Genomic DNA, 21,506 nt, shown 5'->3' with positions numbered 1-21,506 from the left:
TACACCGCCTCCATTTGTTGGGCTGCCTGTCCATCCGAAGTCTTTCATTGGCTCCCATCCCTATCGTTGAGCTGAATCTATGATTGGCTGGGGAAGCTGCCAATCATAACTTCACACATCACCCGATTACCATTGGCAATCTGAATCTAAAGTTTCGATCTTCACAACTTTGGTGAGAATTTATAATCTATTACGAGCAGCACACGGAGCTTGCGCCAATACCTGCAGTTCTCCGCTGCTGCCCACAAAGCCTTTCCCAAGCCGTCCTCTCAGGCCGCTTCACCCGCCAACACCACGAGACTGCGCTTGAGAAGCGGAACTGCCGGTTCCTGGCACACTCTATTGGACACCTTGATCCTATACACAGCATCGATTGGCGGAAAATGCTGTCAATCAACTAATCGCCCATATAGGCCGGGATCGGCACTCTTGTTCCGTAATTGTGACATCATCAAACTGACCGTTCGGTTTGAAATTCAGGCGCGTGGGAGACAAAATGGCGTTTATCCCAATCCCCTCCCCTTCCCTTCCCTCACTCCGACCCCAATCCCACCCCCTCCCCTCCCCTCCCCTCCCCTCACTCCGACCCCAATCACCTCCCCTCACTCCGACCCCAATCCCCTCCCCTTCCCTCCCCTCACTCCGACCCCAATCCACCCCCTCCCCTCACTCCGACCCCAATCCCCTCCCCTCCCCTCACTCCGACCCCAATCCCCTCCCCTTCCCTCCCCTCACTCCGACCCCAATCCCACCCCCTCCCCTCCCCTCCCCTCACTCCGACCCCAATCCCCTCCCCTTCCCTTCCCTCACTCCGACCCCAATCCCCTCCCCTTCCCTCCCCTCACTCCGACCCCAATCCCCCTCCCCTCACTCCGACCCCAATCCCCTCCCCTTCCCTTCCCTCACTCCGACCCCAATCCCACCCCCCTCCCCTCCCCCCGACCCCAATCCCCTCCCCTTCCCTTCCCTCACTCCGACCCCAATCCCACCCCCTCCCCTCCCCCCGACCCCAATCCCCTCCCCTCACTCCGACCCCAATCCCCTCCCCTTCCCTTCCCTCACTCCGACCCCAGTCCCCTCCCCTTCCCTCCCCTCACTCCGACCCCAATCCCACCCCCTCCCCTCCCCCCGACCCCAATCCCCTCCCCTTCCCTTCCCTCACTCCGACCCCAATCCCACCCCCTCCCCTCCCCCCGACCCCAATCCCCTCCCCTTCCCTTCCCTCACTCCGACCCCAATCCCCTCCCCTTCCCTTCCCTCACTCCGACCCCAATCCCACCCCCTCCCCTCCCCTCACTCCGACCCCAATCCCCTCCCCTTCCCTCCCCTCACTCCGACCCCAATCCCACCCCCTCCCCTCCCCTCCCCTCACTCCGACCCCAATCCCACCCCCTCCCCTCACTCCGACCCCAATCCCCTCCCCTTCCCTCCCCTCACTCTGACCCCAATCCCACCCCCTCCCCTCACTCCGAACCCAATCCCACCCCCTCCCCTCACTCCGACCCCAATCCCACCCCCTCCCCTCACTCCGACCCCAATCCCACCCCCTCCCCTCACTCCGACCCCAATCCCACCCCCTCCCCTCACTCCGACCCCAATCCCACCCCCTCCCCTCACTCCGACCCCAATCCCACCCCCTCCCCTCACTCCGACCCCAATCCCCTCCCCTTCCCTCCCCTCACTCTGACCCCAATCCCACCCCCTCCCCTCACTCCGAACCCAATCCCACCCCCTCCCCTCACTCCGACCCCAATCCCACCCCCCTCCCCTCACTCCGACCCCAATCCCACCCCCTCCCCTCACTCCGACCCCAATCCCACCCCCCTCCCCTCACTCCGACCCCAATCCCACCCCCCTCCCCTCACTCCGACCCCAATCCCCTCCCCTTCCCTCCCCTCACTCCGACCCCAATCCCCTCACTCCGACCCCAATCCCACCCCCTCCCCTCACTCCGAACCCAATCCCACCCCCTCCCCTCCCCTCCCCCTCACTCCGACCCCAATCCCACCCCCTCCCCTCCCCCCGACCCCAATCCCCTCCCCTTCCCTTCCCTCACTCCGACCCCAATCCCCTCCCCTTCCCTTCCCTCACTCCGACCCCAATCCCACCCCCCTCCCCTCCCCTCACTCCGACCCCAATCCCCTCCCCTTCCCTCCCCTCACTCCGACCCCAATCCCACCCCCCTCCCCTCCCCTCCCCTCTCACTCCGACCCCAATCCCACCCCCTCCCCTCACTCCGACCCCAATCCCCTCCCCTTCCCTCCCCTCACTCTGACCCCAATCCCACCCCCTCCCCTCACTCCGAACCCAATCCCACCCCCTCCCCTCACTCCGACCCCAATCCCACCCCCTCCCCTCACTCCGACCCCAATCCCACCCCCTCCCCTCACTCCGACCCCAATCCCACCCCCTCCCCTCACTCCGACCCCAATCCCACCCCCTCCCCTCACTCCGACCCCAATCCCACCCCCTCCCCTCACTCCGACCCCAATCCCCTCCCCTTCCCTCCCCTCACTCCGACCCCAATCCCACCCCCTCCCCTCCCCTCACTCTGACCCCAATCCCACCCCCTCCCCTCACTCCGAACCCAATCCCACCCCCTCCCCTCACTCCGACCCCAATCCCACCCCCTCCCCTCACTCCGACCCCAATCCCCCCTTCCCCTCACTCTGACCCCAATCCCACCCCCTCCCCTCACTCCGACCCCCAATCCCCCCTTCCCTCACCAACCCCAATCCCAATCCCCCCTTCCCTCACTCCGACCCCAATCCCCCCCTTCCCTCACCGACCCCAATCCCCCCTTCCCTCACTCCGACCCCAATCCCCCCTTCCCTCACTCCGACCCCCAATCCCCCCTTCCCCTCACTCCGACCCCAATCCCACCCCCTCCCCTCACTCCGACCCCAATCCCACCCCCTCCCCTCACTCCGACCCCAATCCCACCCCCTCCCCTCACTCCGACCCCAATCCCACCCCCTCCCCCTCACCGACCCCAATCCCACCCCCTCCCCTCACTCCGACCCCAATCCCACCCCCTCCCCTCACTCCGACCCCAATCCCCCCTTCCCCTCACTGACCCCAATCCCACCCCCTCCCCTCACTCCGACCCCAATCCCCCCTTCCCTCACCGACCCCAATCCCCCCTTCCCTCACTCCGACCCCAATCCCCCCTTCCCTCACTCCGACCCCAATCCCCCCTTCCCCTCACTCCGACCCCAATCCCACCCCCTCCCCTCACTCCGACCCCAATCCCCCCTTCCCTCACCGACCCCAATCCCCCCTTCCCTCACTCCGACCCCAATCCCCCCCTTCCCCTCACTCCGACCCCAATCCCACCCCCTCCCCTCACTCCGACCCCAATCCCCCCTCCCCTCACTCCGACCCCAATCCCCCCTTCCCCTCACTCCGACCCCAATCCCCCCCTTCCCCTCACTCCGACCCCAATCCCCCCTTCCCTCACTCCGACCCCAATCCCCCCTTCCCTCACCGACCCCAATCCCCCCTTCCCCTCAGCCCGACCCCAATCCCCCCTTCCCTCACTCCGACCCCAATCCCCCCTTCCCCTCACTCCGAACCCAATCCCCCCTTCCCCTCACTCCGACCCCAATCCCACCCCCTCCCCTCAGCCCGACCCCAATCCCCCCTTCCCCTCAGCCCGACCCCAATCCCCACCTCCCCCCTTCCCCTCAGCCCGACCCCAATCCCACCCCCTCCCCTCAGCCCGACCCCAATCCCACCCCCTCCCCTCAGCCCGACCCCAATCCCACCCCCTCCCCTCAGCCCGACCCCAATCCCACCCCTTCCCCTCACTCCGACCCCAATCCCACCCCCTCCCCTCAGCCCGACCCCAATCACCCCTTCCCCTCACTCCGACCCCAATCCCACCCCTTCCCCTCAGCCCGACCCCAATCCCACCCTCTCCCCTCAGCCCGACCCCAATCCCACCCCCTCCCCTCAGCCCGACCCCAATCCCACCCCCTCCCCTCAGCCCGACCCCAATCCCCCCTTCCCCTCACTCCGACCCCAATCCCACCCCCTCAGCCCGACCCCAATCCCACCCGCTCCCCTCACTCTGACCCCAATCCCACCCCCTCCCCTCACTCTGACCCCAATCCCACCCCCCTCCCCTCAGCCTGACCCCAATCCCACCCCCACCCCGCAGCCCGACCCCAATCCCACCCCCTCCCCTCACTCCGACCCCAATCCCCCCTTCCCCTCAGCCCGACCCCAATCCCCCCTTCCCTCACTCCGACCCCAATCCCCCCTTCCCCTCACTCTGACCCCAATCCCCCCTTCCCTCACTCCGACCCCAATCCCCCCTTCCCCTCACTCCGAACCCAATCCCCCCTTCCCCTCACTCCGACCCCAATCCCACCCACTCCCCTCAGCCCGGCCCCAATCCCCCCTTCCCCTCAGCCCGACCCCAATCCCCACCTCCCCCCTTCCCCTCAGCCCGACCCCAATCCCACCCCCTCCCCTCAGCCCGACCCCAATCCCACCCCCTCCCCTCAGCCCGACCCCAATCCCACCCCCTCCCCTCAGCCCGACCCCAATCCCACCCCCTCCCCTCAGCCCGACCCCAATCCCACCCCCTCCCCTCAGCCCGACCCCAATCCCACCCCCTCCCCTCAGCCCGACCCCAATCCCACCCCCTCCCCTCAGCCCGACCCCAATCCCACCCCCTCCCCTCAGCCCGACCCCAATCCCACCCCTTCCCCTCACTCCGACCCCAATCCCACCCCCTCCCCTCAGCCCGACCCCAATCACCCCTTCCCCTCACTCCGACCCCAATCCCACCCCTTCCCCTCAGCCCGACCCCAATCCCACCCTCTCCCCTCAGCCCGACCCCAATCCCACCCCCTCCCCTCAGCCCGACCCCAATCCCACCCCCTCCCCTCAGCCCGACCCCAATCCCACCCCCTCCCCTCAGCCCGACCCCAATCCCACCCCCTCCCCTCAGCCCGACCCCAATCCCCCCTTCCCCTCACTCCGACCCCAATCCCACCCCCTCAGCCCGACCCCAATCCCACCCGCTCCCCTCACTCTGACCACAATCCCACTCCCTCCCCTCAGGGATCAGCCGATAGTGTAAGAATCCGTCATTCTTTCTCTAATTTCTGTTATCTGGTCGAAACTGTCCTGTTGTGACCAATCCAGATATTCATCAGGACAGCTGGAATACATCAAGTTACGGCCAGGTGCGGAGGGGGTCTCAGGTTCCCCTTTTGCCCCTTCTCTCATTTGACCGCAACAGGGTTTATCCTTTTTTAATGTGGTTGAATTTATCAATTCAGTGAGCACCTGCTCATGTTCCTCTAATGTGATTGCAAAAGAACCAGACAGGTTTTCTTGAGTTTAACCAAGAAAGATGCAAGTTTATTACTCTTAGCACTCTAACCCAGTTAAAAATACGCAACACATTCACACAAGTCACACGCACACAAATAGATTAGAGGGAAAACTGATTTGGTAATTGGATTAAGTCCAGAATAAATGGAATTTAAATAGTTTGAGAGTTCAATGGTCCTCAGCTGAAATTGTATTCCCGAAGTCCTTGTTGGACCACGTGCAAGGTAGTGGACTTGCTTTGCTCAGGGCTCATGAAGGCAGAAGAGGGAGTTGATTCTCATCCTCTGGTTGCTGGCTGTGGCAGTCTGTAGGATTGAGGGGGTTCCCAGACACTGCTGGATCTTCTAATATTTTCTGGGGATATAAAGATAGAGACCTGCTTTGTTGATGGCTTTTCAGTTACTCCCCTCTGTGGTCTGTGTGACAAAGCTTACAGTTTCTCCAGTGCTGCGCATTCGGTCACATGATTCTATCAAACCCCTTTGTTGTTTTATGAGGTTTTTCTGGAATCTTCTAAGATTCAAGGTGCTATATGCTTCAAATGCTTCCAGATGTCCAGTCACACTTGGTGGTGGGGGGAGGGAGGAGGGTTGGCTCTTCTACAGTTAATGGGTGTAGATGGCCCTGACAACCATGTTGATAAGGCCATTCTCGGTAATTCAATCACTGAGAGCCAACCATTGTTCTGGCTAGGTTGGGTGAGACATTTTGTCTCCAGTTTTAATCTTCTGGTGTTTCAAATGTAAATTGCAGTGACCGTATTGGCTGCCAGTTTTTAAAAAGTTACTTGCAAGATTTTTCCATTCAAAGTCTAATGTAAGATTCCAATCAATGAAATTAAAACTTCCCCTTTGGCATATAGGGTTTTCATGACAATCATCTTCTGGTAACTACAAGAAGGGACAACTTCAACCTGTCATTTGCAAGAGAAAAATTGGCAGCAGTTATGGTATAAGCACAGGAAAAGGCATGGAGGTACTGATGTCAATTACTGACATCAACTTGTCAACTGAAGAATTTAGGAGACTATAGGTTGGGGGGCATGCAGATTGATGACACGCACAGAAATATGAAATAATACACCCCAAAATGATATTTTTCAATTAAGTGGGGGAACAGAGATGAAGGTTTGGAAAATCCATTATAAAAGCAAATGGGATTATGGATTTTTGACATGCGACATTGAGTACAAAAGCAAGGAGGTGTTGATGATCTGAACAAGATGTCGGTGAGATCACATATGCAGTTCTGGGCATGCTATTATAGAATGGATAATGGAACAAAAGAACAAAGAACAGTACAGCACAGGAACAGGCCATTCGGCCCTCCAAGCCTGCGCCGATCTTGATGCCTGCCTAACTAACACCTTCTGCACTTCCGGGCCCATATCCCTCGATTCCCATCCTATTCATTAATTTATCAAGATGTCTCTTAAACGTCGCTATCATATCTGCTTCCACCACCTCCCCTGGCAGCAAGTTCCAGGCACTCACCACCCTCTGTGTAAAAAACTTGCCTCGCACATCCCCTCTAAACTTTGCCCTTCGCACCTTAAACCTATGTCCCCTAGTAACTGACTCTTCCACCCTGGGAAAAAGCTTCTGACTATCCACTCTGTCCATGCCACTCATAACTTTGTAAACCTCTATCATGTCGCCCCTCCACCTCCGTCGTTCCAGTGAAAACAATCCGAGTTTATCCAACCTCTCCTCATAGCTAATGCCCTCCAGACCAGGCAACATCCTGGTAAACCTCCTCTGTACCCTCTCCAAAGCCTCCATGTCCTTCTGGTAGTGTGGCGACCAGAATTGCACGCAATATTCTAAGTGTGGCCTAACTAAGGTTCTGTACAGCTGCAACATGACTTGCCAATTTTTATACTCTATGCCCCAACCGATGAAGGCAAGCATGCCGTATGCCTTCTTGACTACCTTATCCACCTGCGTTGCCACTTTCAGTGACCTGTGGACCTGTACGCCCAGATCTCTCTGCCTGTCAATACTCCTAAGGGTTCTGCCATTTACTGTATACCTCCCACCTGCATTAGACCTTCCAAAATGCATTACCTCAGATTTGTCCGGATTAAACTCCATCTGTCATTTCTCCGCCCAAGTCTCCAACCGATCTATATCCTGCTGTATCCTCTGACAATCCTCATCATTATCCGCAACTCCACCAACCTTTGTGTTGTCCACAAACTTACTAATCAGACCAGCTACATTTTCCTCCAAATCATTTATATATACTACAAACAGCAACGGTCCCAGCACTGATCCCTTCGGAACACCACTAGTCACATCCCTCCATTCAGAAAAACACCCATCTACTGTTACCCTCTGTCTTCTGTGACTGAGCCAGTTCTGTATCCATCTTGCCAGCTCACCTCTGATCCCATGTGACTTCACCTTTTGCACCAGTCTGCCATACGGGACCTTGTCAAAGGCTTTACTAAAGTCCATATAGACAACATCCACCACCCTTCCCTCATCAATCATCTTCGTCACTTCCTCAAAAAACTCAATCAAATTCGTAAGACACGACCTCCCCTTCACAAAACCATGCTGTCTCTCGCTAATAAGTTTGTTTGTTTCCAAATGGGAGTAAATCCTGTCCCGAATAATCCTCTCTAATAGTTTCCCTACCACTGACATAAGGCTCACCGGCCTATAATTTCCTGGATTATCCTTGCCACCCTTCTTAAACAAAGGAACAACATTGGCTATTCTCCAGTCCTCTGGGACCTCACCTGTAGCCAATGAGGATGCAAAGATTTCTGTCAAGGCCCCAGCAATTTCTTCCCTTGCCTCCCTCAGTATCCTAGGGTAGATCCCATCAGGCCCTGGGGACTTATCTACCTTAATGTTTTGCAAGACACCCAACACCTCCTCCTTTTTGATAATGAGATGACTGAGACTATCTGCACTCCCTTCCCTAGGCTCATCATCCACCAAGTCCTTCTTGGTGAATACGGATGCAAAGTACTCATTTAGCACCTCACCCATTTCCTCTGGCTCCTGGTTACCCTCTTGCTCTTTATATATGTATAAAAAGCCTTGGGATTTTCCTTAATCCTGTTTGCCAATGACTTTTCATGACCCCTTTTAGCCCTCCTAACTCCTTGCTTAAGTTCCTTCCTACTGTCTTTATATTCCTCAAGTGCTTCATCTGTTCCTAGCCTTCCAACCCTTACAAATGCTTCCTTTTTCTTTTTGACTAAGCTCACAATAGCCCGTGTTATCCAAGCTTCCCGAAACTTGCCAAACTTGTCTTTCTTCCTCACAGGAACATGCTGGTCCTGGATTCTAATCAGCTGACGTTTGAAAGACTCCCACATGTCAGATGTTAAGGTCGGTGAATTAACCGTGCAAATAAATGTAAGTGGATATGATATAGTTGCGATTACGGAGACATGGCTGCAGGGTGACCAAGGATGGGAACTGAACATCCAGGGGTATTCAATATTTAGGAAGGACAGGCAAAAAAGGAAAGGAGGTGGAGTAGCGTTGTTAGTAAAAGAGGAAATCAATACAATAGTGAGGAAGGATATTAGCTCAGAGAATCCTGATGTGGAATCTGTATGGGTGGAGCTAAGAAACACCAAGGGGCAGAAAACGTTGGTGGGGTTTGTATATAGACCTCCAAACAGCAGTGGTGATGTAGAGGATGGCATTAAACAAGAAATTAGAGACGCATGCAATAAGGGTGCAACTGTAATTATGGATGAATTTAATCTACATATAGATTGGGCAAACCAAATTAGCAATAATACTGTAGAGAAGGAATTCCTGGAGTGCGTACGTGATGGTTTTTTGGACCAATACGTTGAGGAACCAACTAGAGAACAGGCCATCCTAGACTGGGTATCGTGTAATGAGAAAGAATTAGTTAACAGTCTTGTTGTGCGGGGTCCCTTGGGGAAGAGCGACCATAACATGATAGAATTCTTCATTAAGGTGGAGAGTAAGAGAGTTGATTCCGAGACTAGGATCCTGAATCTAAATAAAGGAAACTATGAAAGTATGAGACGCAAGTTGGCTATGATAGATTGGGGAATTTACTTAAAGGGTTGACATTGGATAGGCAATGGCTAGCATTTAAAGAGCGCATGGATGAATTACAACAATTGTTCATTCCTGTCTGGCGCAAAAATAAAACAGGAAGGGTGGCTCAACTGTGGCTTACAAAAGAAATTAGTAGTATTAGAGCCAAGGAGGAGAAATATAAAATGGCCAGAACAAGTGGCAAACCTGAGGGTTGGGAGCAGTTTAGAATTCAGCAAAGGAGGACAAACGGATTGATTAAGAAGGGGAAAATAGAGTATGAGAGTAAGCTTGCAGAGAACATAAAAACTGACTGTAAAAGCTTCTATAGATATGTGAAGAGAAAAGGATTAGTGAAGACAAACGTAGGTCCCTTGCAGTCAGAAACAGGGGAATTTATAATGGGGAACAAAGAAATGGCAGACCAGTTAAATACATACTTTGGTTCTGTCTTCACAAAGGAGGAAACAAATTACCTCCCAGAAATGTTGGGGAACATAGGGTCTAGTGAGAAGGAAGAACTGTACAAAATCAGTATTAGTAGGGAAATGGTGTTTGGGAAATTGGTGGGAATGAAGGCCAATAAATCACCAAGGCCTGATAATCTACATCCCAGAGTACTTAAGGAAGTGGCCCTTGAAATAGTAGATGCATTGCTGGTCATTTTTCAAAATTCTATAGACTCTGGAACAGTTCCAACGGATTGGAGGGTAGCTAATGTAACCCCACTATTTAAAAAAGGAGACAGAGAGAAAACAGGGAATTATAGATCGGTTAGCCTGACATCAGTAGTGGGGAAAATGCTAGAGTCCATTATAAAAGATGTAATAGCAGAGCACTTGGAAAACCATGACCTGATCGGACAAAGTCAACATGGATTTATGAAAGGGAAGTCATGCTTGACAAATTTACTGGAATTTTTTGAGGATGTAACTAGTGGAATAGATAAAGGAGAACCAGTGGATGTGGTGTATTCAGAAGGCTTTCGATAAGGTCCCACATAAGAGATTAGCGTGCAAAATTAAAGCACATGGGATTGGGGGTAAGGTACTGAAATCGATAGAGAACTGGTTGGCAGACAGGAAACAAAGAGTAGGAATAAACGGGTCTTTTTCCGAGTGGCAGGCAGTGACTAGTGGGGTACCGCAGGGATCAGTGCAAGGATCCCAGCTATTCACAATATATATTATTGATATAGATGAGGGAATTAAATGTAATATATCCAAGTTTGCAGATGACACAAAGCTGGGTGGGAGTGTGAGCTGTGGGGAGGATGCAGAGAAGCTCCAGTGTGATTTGGACAGGTTGAGTGAGTGGGCAAATACATGGCAGATGCAGTATAATGTGGATAAATGTGAGGTTATCCACTTTGGTGGCAAAAACAGAAAGGCAGATTATTATCTGAACGGTGACAGATTGGGAAAGGGGGAGGTGCAGCGAGACCTGGGTGTCCTTGTGCACCAGTCGCTGAAAGTAAGCATGCAGGTGCAGCAGGCAGTTAAGAAGTAAATGGTATGTTGGCCTTCATAGCGAGAGGATTCGAGTACAGTAGCAAAGATGTCTTGCTTTACAAGGCTTTGGTGAGACCACATCTGGAGTATTGTGTGCAGTTTTCGTCTCCTTATCTGAGGAAGGATGTTCTTGCTTTGGAGGGAGTACAGCGAAGGTTTACGAGACTGATTCCTGGGATGGCAGGACTGACGTATGAAGAGAGATTGGGTCGATTAGGCTTGTATTTTCCAGAGTTTAGAAGAATTTTTTTTTTATTCATTCAGGGATGTGGGCGTTGCTGGCTAGGCCAGCATTTATTGCCTATCCTTAATTGCTCTTGAGAAGGTGGTGGTGAGCTGCCTTCTTGAACCGCTGCAGTCCATTTGGGGTAGGTATACTCACAGTGCTGTTAGGAAGGGAGTTCCAGGATTTTGACCCAGCAACAGTGAAGGAACGGCGATATAGTTCCAAGTCAGGATGGTGTGTGACTTGGAGGGGAACTTGCAGGTGGTGGTGTTCCCATGCATTTGCTGCCCTTGTCCTTCTAGTTGGTAGAGGTCGCGGGTTTGGAAGGTGCTGTCTAAGGAGCCTTGGTGCATTGCTGCAGTGCATTTTGTAGATGGTACACACTGCTGCCACTGTGCGTCGGTGGTGGAGGGTGTGAATGTTTGTAGATGGGGTGCCAATCAAGCGGGCTGCTTTGTCCTGGATGGTGTTGAGCTTCTTGAGTGTTGTTGGAGCTGCACCCATCCAGGCGAGTGGAGAGTATTCCATCACACTGCTGACTTGTGCCTTGTAGATGGTGGACAGGCTTTGGGGAGTCAGGAGGTGAGTTAGTCACCTCAGGATTCCTAGCCTCTGACCTGCTCTTGTAGCCATGGTATTTATATGACTACTCCTGTTCAGTTTCTGGTCAATGGTAGCCCCTAGGACGTTGATAGTGGGGGATGCAGCGATGGTAATGCCGTTGAATTTCAAGGGGAGATGGTTAGACTCTCTCTTGTTGGAGATGGTCATTGCCTGGTACTTGTGTGGCGCGAATGTTACTTGCCACATCAGCCCAAGCCTGGATATTGTCCAGGTCTTGCTATATTTCTACACTGACTGCTTCAGTATCTGAGGAATCACAAATGGTGCTGAACATTGTGCAATCATCAGCGAACATCCCCACTTCTGACCTTATGATTGAAGGTAGGTCATTGATGAAGCAGCTGGAGATGGTTGGGCCGAGGACACTACGCTGAGGAACTCCTGCAGTGATGTCCTGGAGCTCAGATGATTGACCTCCAACAACCACAACCATCTTCCTTTGCGCTAAGTATGACTCCAGCCAGCGGAGGGTTTCCCCACTGGTCCCATTGACCTCAGTTTTGCTCAGGCTCCTTGATGCCATACTTGGTCAAATGCTGCCATGATGTTAAGGGCAGTCACTCTCACCTCACCTCTTGAGTTCAACTCTTTTGTCCATGTTTGAACCAAGGCTGTAATGAGGTCAGGAGCTGAGTGGCCCTGGCGGAACCCAAACTGAGCGTCACTGAGCAGGTTATTGCTAAGCAAGTGCCGCTTGATGGCACTGTCGATGACACCTTCCATCACTTTACTGATGATTGAGAGTAGGCTGATGGGGCGGTAATTGGTCGGGTTGCACTTCTCCTGCTTTTTGTGTACAGGACATACCTGGGCAATTTTCCACATTGCAGGGCAGATGCCAGTGTTGGACTGGAACAGTTTGGCTAGGGGCGCAGCAATTTCTGGAGCACAGGTCTTCAGTACTATTGCCGGAATATTGTCAGGGCCCATAGTTTTTGCAGTATCCAGTGCCTTCAGTCGTTTCTTGATATCACGCGGAGTGAATCAAATTGGCTGAAGCCTGGCATCTGTGATGCTGGGGACTTCGGGAGGAGGCCGAGATGGATCGTCAACTCGGCACTTCTGGCTGAAGATTGTTGCAAATGCTTCAGCCTTATCTTTCGCACTGATGTGCTGGGCTCCCCCATCATTGAGGATGGGGATATTTGTGGAGCCACCTCCTCCAGTTAGTTGTTTAATTGTCCACCACCATTCACGGCTGGACGTGGCAGGTCTGCAGAGCTTAGATCTGATCCGTTGGTTATGGGATCGCTTAGCTCTGTCTATCGCATGCTGCTTACGCAGTTTGGCACGCAGATAGTCCTGGTTGTAGCTTCACCAGGTTGACACCTCATTTTGAGGTATGCCTAGTGCTGCTCCTGGCATGCCCTCCTGCACTCTTCATTGAACCAGGGTTGGTCTCCTGGCTTGATGGTAATGGTAGAGTGGGGGATATGCCGGGCCATGAGGTTACAGATTGTGGTTGAGTACAATTCTGCTGCTGCTGATGGCCCACAGCGTCTCATGGATGCCCAGTTTTGCATTGCTAGATCTGTTCGAAATCTATCTCATTTAGCACGGTGGTAGTGCCACACAACACGATGGACGGTATCCTCAATGTGATGGCGGGACTTCGTCTCCACAAGGACTGTGCGGTGGTCATTCCTACCAATACAGTCATGGACAGAAGCATCTGCGGCAGGCATATTGGTGAGGACGCGGTCAAGTATGTTTTTCCCCCGTGTTGGTTCCCTCACCACCTGCCGCAGACACAGTCCAGCAGCTATGTCCTTTAGGACTCGGCCAGCTTGGTCAGTAGTGGTGCTACCGAGCCACTCTTGTTGATGGACATTGAAGTCCCCCACCCAGAATACATTTTATGCCCATGCCACCCTCAGTGCTTCCTCCAAGTGGTGTTCAACATGGAGGAGTACTGACTCATCAGCTGAGGGCGGTAGGTGGTAATCAGTAGGAGGTTACCTTGCCCATGTTTGACCTGATGCCATGAGACTTCATGGGGTCCAGAGTCGATGTTGAGGACTCCCAGGGCAACTCTCTCCCTACTGTATATCACTGTGCCGCCACCTCTGGTGGGTCTGTCCTGCCGGTGGGACAGGACATACCCGGGGATGGTGATGGCAGTGTCTGGGACATTGTCTGTAAGGTATGATTCCGTGAGTATGACTATGTCAGGCTGTTGCTTGACTAGTCTGTGGGACAGCTCTCCCAACTTTGGCACGAGCCCCCAGATGTTAGTAAGGAGGACTTTGCAGGGTTGACAGGGCTGGGTTTGCCATTGTCGTTTCCTGTGCCTAAGTCGATGCCGGGTGGTCCGTCCGGTTTCATTCCTTTTTATTGACTTCGTAGCGGTTAGGTACAACTGAGTGGCTTGCTAGGCCTTTTCAGAGGGCATGTAAGAGTTAACCACATTGCTGTGGGTCTGGAGTCACATGTAGGCCAGACCAGGTAAGGACAGCAGATTTCCTTCCCTAAAGGACATTAGTGAACCAGATGTGTTTTTACAACAATCGAGAATGGTTTCATGGCCATCATTAGACTAGCTTTTAATTCCAGATTTATTAATTAAATTCAAATTCCACCTTCTGCTGTGGTGGGATTCGAACCCATGTCCCCAGAGAAATACCCTGGGTCTCTGGGTTACTAGTCCAGTGATAATACCACTATGCCACTGCCTATCCTGAGGGGTATGAATGAGAGGGGATCTCATAGAAATCTACAAAATTCTAACAGGACTGAACAGACTAGATGCAGGAAGAAGGATGTTCCCGATGGCAGGGGAGTCCAGGATCAGGAGTCACAATCTAAGGATAAGGGGTAAGCCATTTCGGACCGAGATGAGGAGGGATTTTTTCACCCAGAGAGTGGTGAACCTGTGGAATTCTCTACCACAGAAAGTAGTTGAAGCCAAATCATTAAATATATTCAAGAAAGAGTTAGATATTGTTCTTAGGGCTAAAGGAATCAAGGGATACGGGGAGAAAGCGGGAACAGGTTACTGAGTTTGGACGATCAGCCATGATCGTATTGAATGGTGGTGCAGGCTCGAAGGGCCGAATGGCCTACTCCTGTTTTCTGTGTTTCTATATTCTATGTCTATGGTAACATCCATGAACAGAACTTATTGGACACTAACAGATTCCCCTCTTTTCTTTAAATTAAACGCACAATATATATATAATGAAAAAGAGAAACAAAATAATACATTTTTCTTTTCTTACATGATGATACCATCTACCTTCAACAGCACCAGCCATTAACATACTGTATATTTCCCCCCTTCCTTCAAACAAAAAAACTTGTTTAAAGAATTACAAAGCGATCTTAACATTAAAAAGTTTCCACTTTTTCCTGACACATAACACAAGGCAGCCCTCTTCGAGGACATCCAACAATTTCTTTGAACAAGCACCTCTCTTTGTAAAACAGTCTGACAACTGATGACTTGCGTCGACCCATTTTATTTTGACAATTTCTTTTCTTTCCAACATTTTTATACACACGAGAGCAATCCTCAACCTTTTTTCCATGACTCTTTGTGTCGAATGGACATTGTCCCAGAGGGAATGGTTATCGATATAGCATTCTGTAGGAAAATCTTTCTCTGATTCTTGGCAGTGTGGAGGAACAGAGGGATCTTGGGGTCCACGTCCATAGATCCCTCAAAGTTGCCACCCAAGTTGATAGGGTTGTTAAGAAGGCGTATGGTGTGTTGTCTTTCATTAACAGGGGGATTGAGTTTAAGAGCCGCAAGGTTATACTGCAGCTCTATAAAGCCCTGGTTAGACCACACTTGGAATATTGTGTTCAGTTCTAGTCGCCTCATTATAGGAAGGATGTGGAAGCTTTAGAGAGGGTGCAGAGGAGATTTACCAGGATGCTGCCTGGACTGGAGGGCATGTCTTATGAAGAAAGGTTGAGGGAGCTAGGGCTTTTCTCATTGGAGCGAAGAAGGATGAGAGGTGACTTGATAGAGGTGTACAAGATGATGAGAGGCATAGATAGAGTGGATAGCCAGAGACTTTTTCCCAAGGCAGAAAGGGCTATCACCAGGGGGCATAATTTTAAGGTGATTGGAGGAAGGTTTAGGGGAGATGTCAGAGGTAGGTTCTCTACACAGAGAGTGATGGGTGCGTGGAATGCGCTGTCAGCGGTGGTAGTAGAAGCAGATACATTAGGGACATTTAAGCGACTCTTGGACAGGTACATGGATGATAGTAGAATGAAGGGTATGTAGGTAGTTTGATCTTAGAGTAGGTTAAAGGTTTGGCACAACATCGTGGGCCGAAGGGCCTGTACTGTGCTGTACTGTTCTATGATTGCCCCTTCAATAAGTTCCTTTAAAATACTCGATAAATACTTACCTGTATCTATCGCTTCTGTCAGTGCAAGTGTCTCAGCAGCTAAGGTGCTCTTCACTGTCCTCTTTATTTTCTTTGATTCCCAGGATAATGGACAATGTTTATCATTTCTTCCCACCAAAAATATAATGAACCTTGCTGTGCTCAAAAAACCATCGGGAGGTTTAGCGTATGAGGCGTCACTAAAAATGACTAATTTCATTTCTTCTGGGTCACCCAAGGCTGGAAACTTGAGTATACGTTCACCTAAACTCAATTTCTTATTTGCTTTCAACATGTCCTCAACAGTAGCATGTTTCAGCATGGTGCTCAATTCTAATACGTCATGGCAAGCATCCAGTCTAGTTTGTGTGCACAACCAGTTTAATTGCCTGATTAAGTTCCTTAACTGGTCTACCTCTTCCTTGGTTGCAGAGTCTTCCCTTTGTGAGGTCCTGGCCTGCCTTATTGGGATCCTATTAACGTTCTCTAGGTAAGACAGTTGATTTAGGATTACCCCCAACTTAGTCTGCTTAATATTCAACCCTATATATTTAAAAGCTCCGGAAGCCCGACTTCCAATTTTAAATTCCTGTAGAACTTTATCTACCACAAATTTCTCAAATGCCGCAGATCCTCCCCACAGCAAGTCATCTACGTGCCTCAAGAAAATGCCTGCTAGTTTTTCTTCATAGTACCAATAAAACATTGCCAGATCAGCTTTTAGCTGAATACAACCAGCTTTTAGTAGGATGGACCTAACTGAAAAATACCACCCCCTGGATGCATTGTTTAGCCCATAAACACACTTGTTTAGCTTCCATAATTTCCCCTCTATATCTCCAGCTTCTTTTGGTGGCTTTAAAAATACTTCCCGTTGAAATTTCTCCCCTTGCAAAAATGCTGCTTTGATGCCAATGGACTTACATTTCCATGAGTGTGTCGCTAAAAGGGCTTGGAAATCCTCAAACTTGCTTTTCCTGCTGTTAGGGAGTCTACTCTAACTTCTTGGCTGCCTAGTTGTTCCTCAGATCCCTGAGCTACAAGTCTGGCCTTAGCTTTAGATGTACCAGCGGGAAGTACTTTCTCTGTATAGATCCATCTATGGGATAATGCTGGTTGTCCTCTTTCTGGCACCTCCATGTATATGCCCAACTCTCTCCCACTATCAAGCACTTTTTGTTTTGTATCCTTTACCAACTTACCATCTAACTTGTTAGTTGCCACTAGAGCTTCTCTATCGTAAGGGCTCCAACTTCTTGTGGCACACCTTTCCTGCTCTCTGGCCCTTGGTCTTGTGAAACCATGTCCCCTACTAGAGTTCCTATCCCTTTCTGGACTGCTACAACTCGACCTGTCCCTCCTATGAACAGACTTCCTTTCACAAGTTAGTGACCCTTTCCTAGGACTATGATCATCTTCAGGCCCACTGTCTGAACTTACACTATGTTTTCTGGCCTTCCACATTTTTACTTCCTTCTGCCAATCTATAGGTCTGATATCCTGTCCCTTGTCTTGCACATTCAGCCAATTGTTGTATTTCCTTGTGGCCTTTCCTGCCCTTCCTATAATGGTGGCTTCCCTCCATTCACTAGCCCCTTCTGGCATATACATCACTCTAGCCCCAACTTTCGGTAGTTGACCTTTGGGATAAGTGGCCTTATCTTGATCTTCACTATCACTTGGTCCACTCTCAGTTGGCCTGTTATCTGCCACAATCTGTTGCTCGTAAAGGTCCGACATATGTGCATGTGAAGTACATGGTGTATCATTAGTATCCATCATTTGTTCAGATTCTGTCAATGGATAATCAGTGCCAATAAGCTGTGAGGGATGTACTCTAATGATTTGATTGCCATGCTGCAAAATTACTGTTTTGCCATCAAGGCCTATAACTTTTTCTGGACCTCTCCATTCTTTCTGCCCTTTTCTATTGTAATACACCATGTTCCTGGTATTAAAATTCTTTTCTGATGGCCTGATCCGATACCTCAGACTCTCTTGATTTTTTCTGAAACCTCTGCCTTAATAAATGCTCTTCTCCCTGCATGCAAGGCATTCAAATGTGCCACAAAAATTGAACTAATTGTAGTCTCCCTAAAGCCGGGGGATGATCCCACATTACCGAAGGTATTTTCGGATTCCTGCCATAAACTGATTGATAGGGGCTGTAGCCCCCAACCATTTGAAGCGTGTTTTTCGCATGTACTGTCCACACCAGAGCAGTTGTCAATTTACAATCTGGTTGGTCGGCTAAAATTTTTTTGAGCATTTCATCAATCATGGCATGATTTCTTTCTCAAATTCCATTACTAAAAGGACTTTCTGCTGCCTTGTGCATTGCTGCAATATTCATATTTTCACACATACTCCTGATGTGTGAAAATGTTTTCATAAGATTAGGAATGGTGGTAAAATGTTTTCATAAGATTAGGAATGGTGGTAAAAGAGGTGGGGGGGTGGCATTGTTAGTTAGAAATAGTGTAACAACTGCTGAAAGAATTTTCGAGGAGGATCTGCCGACTGAGGCACTGTGGGTTGAGGTCAGGAACAGGAAAGGAGCAGTCACCTTGATGGGAGTTTTCTATAGGCCCCCCAATAGCAGCAGGGAGGTGGAAGAGCAGATTGGGAAACAGATTTTGGAAAGGAGCAGAAGTCACAGGGTAGTAATTATGGGGGATTTCAACTTCCCAAATATTGATTGGCAACTCTTTAGATCGAATAGTTTGGATGGGGTAGTGTTTGTGCAGTATGTCCAGGAAGCTTTTCTGACTCAGTATGTAGACTGCCCGACCAGAGGGGAGGCAATATTGGATTTGGTACTAGGTAATGAACCAGGGCAAGTGATAGAGCTGTTGGTGGGCGAGCACTTTGGAGATAGTGATCACAATTCTGTAGCATTCACTGTGGTAATGGAGAGGGATAGGTATGTGCAACAGGGCAAGGTTTACAATTGGGGGAAGGGTAGATATGATGCTGTCAGGCAGGAACTGAGGAGCATAAGTTGGGAGCATATGCTGGCAGGGAAGGGCACGGTCGAAATGTGGAACTTTTTCAAGGAGCAGATAGTAGGGGCCATTGATAAGCATGTCCCTGTCAGACAGGGAAGGGATGGTCATGTGAGGGAACCGTGGTTGACAAGAGAGGTTGAGAGTCTTGTTAGGAAGAAGAAGGATGCGTATATAAAGTTGAGGAAAAAGGGCACAGGCATAGCTCTGGAGGGATACAAGATGGCCAGGAAGGATCTGAAGAAAGGGATTAGGAGAGCTAAGAGAGGGCATGAAAAATGCTTGGCGGGTAGGATAAAAGAAAACCCCAAGGCCTTTTACGCGTATGTCAGAAATATGAGGATGACCAGGGGGACCATAGGTCCGGTCAAGGACAATAGCGGGAGACTGTGTGTTGAGCCGGAAGAGATAAGTGAGGTTTTGAATGAGTACTTCTCTTCGGTATTTACGAATGAGAAGGGGTGTATTACTGAAGAGGACGGTGTGAAACAGACTGGTAAGCTCGAGGAAGTGCTCGTTAGGAGGGAAGATGTGTTGGGGTTTTTGAATAACTTGAAGATAGACAAGTCTCCCGGGCCTGACGGGGTATATCCAAGGATGTTATGGGAAGCAAGGGATGAAATTGCAGAGCCGCTGGCAATGATCTTTTCATCTTCTCTGCTGACGGGGGTGGTACCAGGTGATTGGAGGGTGGCAAATGTTGTGCCCCTGTTCAAGAAAGGGAATAGGAACAACCCTGGGAATTACAGGCCAGTTAGTCTTACTTCGGTGGTAGGCAAGTTGATGGAAAAGGTGCTGAGGGATAGGATTTCTGAGCATCTGGAAAGACACTGCTTGATTCGGGACAGTCAGCACGGTTTTGTGAGGGGTAGGTCTTGCCTCACAAGCCTGATTGAATTCTTTGAGCAGGTGACCAAGCAAGTGGATGAGGGTAAACCAGTGGATGTGGTGTACATGGATTTTAGTAAGGCATTTGATAAGGTCCCCCATGGTAGACTTATGGAGAAAGTCAGGAGGCATGGGATAGTGGGGAATGTGGCCAGTTGGATTAAGAATTGGCTAACTGATAGAAGGCAGAGAGTGGTCTTAGATGGTAAATACTCAGCCTGGAGCCCAGTTACCAGTGGCGTGCCGCAGGGATCAGTTCTGGGTCCTCTCCTGTTTGTGATTTTTATTAACGACTTGGATGAGGAAGTCGAAGGGTGGGTCAGTAAATTTGCAGATGATACAAAGGTTGGTGGAGTTGTGGATACCGAGGAGGGCTATTGTCGTCTGCAGGGGGACTTGGATAGGTTGCAGTGCTGGGCTGAAAAGTGGCAGATGGAGTTTAACCCTGAAAAGTGTGAGGTCGTCCATTTTGGAAGGACAAACATGAATGCAAAATACTGGGTTAACGGTAGGGTTCTTGGGCATGTGGAGGAGCAGAGAGACCTTGGGGTCTATGTGCATAGATCATTGAAAGTTGCAACTCAAGTGGATAGGGCTGTGAAGAAGGCATATGGGGTGTTAGCGTTCATTAGCAGAGGGATTGAATTTAAGAGCCGTGAGGTGATGATGCAGCTGTACAGGACCTTGGTAAGGCCTCATTTGGAGTACTGTGTGCAGTTCTGGTCGCCTCATTTTAGGAAGGATGTGGAAGCCTTGGAGAGGGTGCAGAGGAGATTTACCAGGATGTTGCCTGGAATGGAGAATAAGTCTTACGAGGAAAGGCTGAACATTCTAGGCCTCTTCTCATTAGAAAGGAGAAGGATGAGGGGTGACATGATAGAGGTTTATAAGATGATCAGGGGAATAGATAGGGTAGACAGTCAGAAACTTTTTCCCCGGGTGGAGCAAAGCGTTACAAGGGGTCATAAATTTAAGGTGAAGGGTGGGAGATATAAGGGGGATGTCAGGGGAAGGTTCTTTACCCAGAGAGTGGTCGAGGCATGGAATGCCTTGCCCGGGGAAGTTGTTGAGTCAGAAACTTTAGGGACTTTCAAAAGGCTTTTGGATAGGTATATGGATAAAGGAGAATGATGGGGTATAGATTAAATTGTCCTTGACAGAGGACAAAGGATCGGCACAACATTGTGGGCCGAAGGGCCTGTTCTGTGCTGTATGTTCTATGTTCTATGTTCTATAACTCATAATTGGCAAATTCTCCTCCATTTTCAGTTAGAAATCTAGTGGTGCTCCCACTCCCATTCCTATCCACCTTTCCATTATCTTGCTGTCATGAAGACCCCCACCTGCCAAGAATGAGGCATATTAATTTCGTCATATTAACATTAATTTTAAACTGCTGCTGGAGTGAAGAAATGACTTGTTTTACAAGAGATCACCAGACACTTGGCTGGAGGACATTTGCATACTAAAAGACAGTGCTTGGAGAGACAAAAGAATTGCTCACTGATTCAATTAACAGAGAT

The 21,506-nt window shown here is 50.4% G+C and overlaps 1 protein-coding gene across 2 annotated transcripts in view; it reads right to left on the bottom strand.

The window, feature by feature from the left end:
* The window catches only part of elof1 (elongation factor 1), a 72,617-nt gene that overhangs the window by 28,930 nt on the left and 22,181 nt on the right, over window positions 1-21,506 (bottom strand). Inside the window, exon 1 of one of the 2 annotated variants that reach the window (XM_068021395.1) lies at window positions 223-348. The exons of the other annotated variant lie outside the window; for it this stretch is intronic. The gene's annotated coding sequence lies outside the window, so the exon portion shown is untranslated. Of the gene's footprint in view, window positions 1-222; window positions 349-21,506 lie in introns of those variants that run through there. 2 annotated transcript variants of the gene reach the window in all.

This window comes from Heterodontus francisci, chromosome 43 (genome assembly GCF_036365525.1).
Source record: "Heterodontus francisci isolate sHetFra1 chromosome 43, sHetFra1.hap1, whole genome shotgun sequence".
In the NCBI taxonomy this organism is placed as follows: Eukaryota; Metazoa; Chordata; class Chondrichthyes; order Heterodontiformes; family Heterodontidae; genus Heterodontus; species Heterodontus francisci.
Note: the sequence above shows the minus strand (reverse complement) of the source record. Positions and strands in the feature narration are given on the sequence as shown.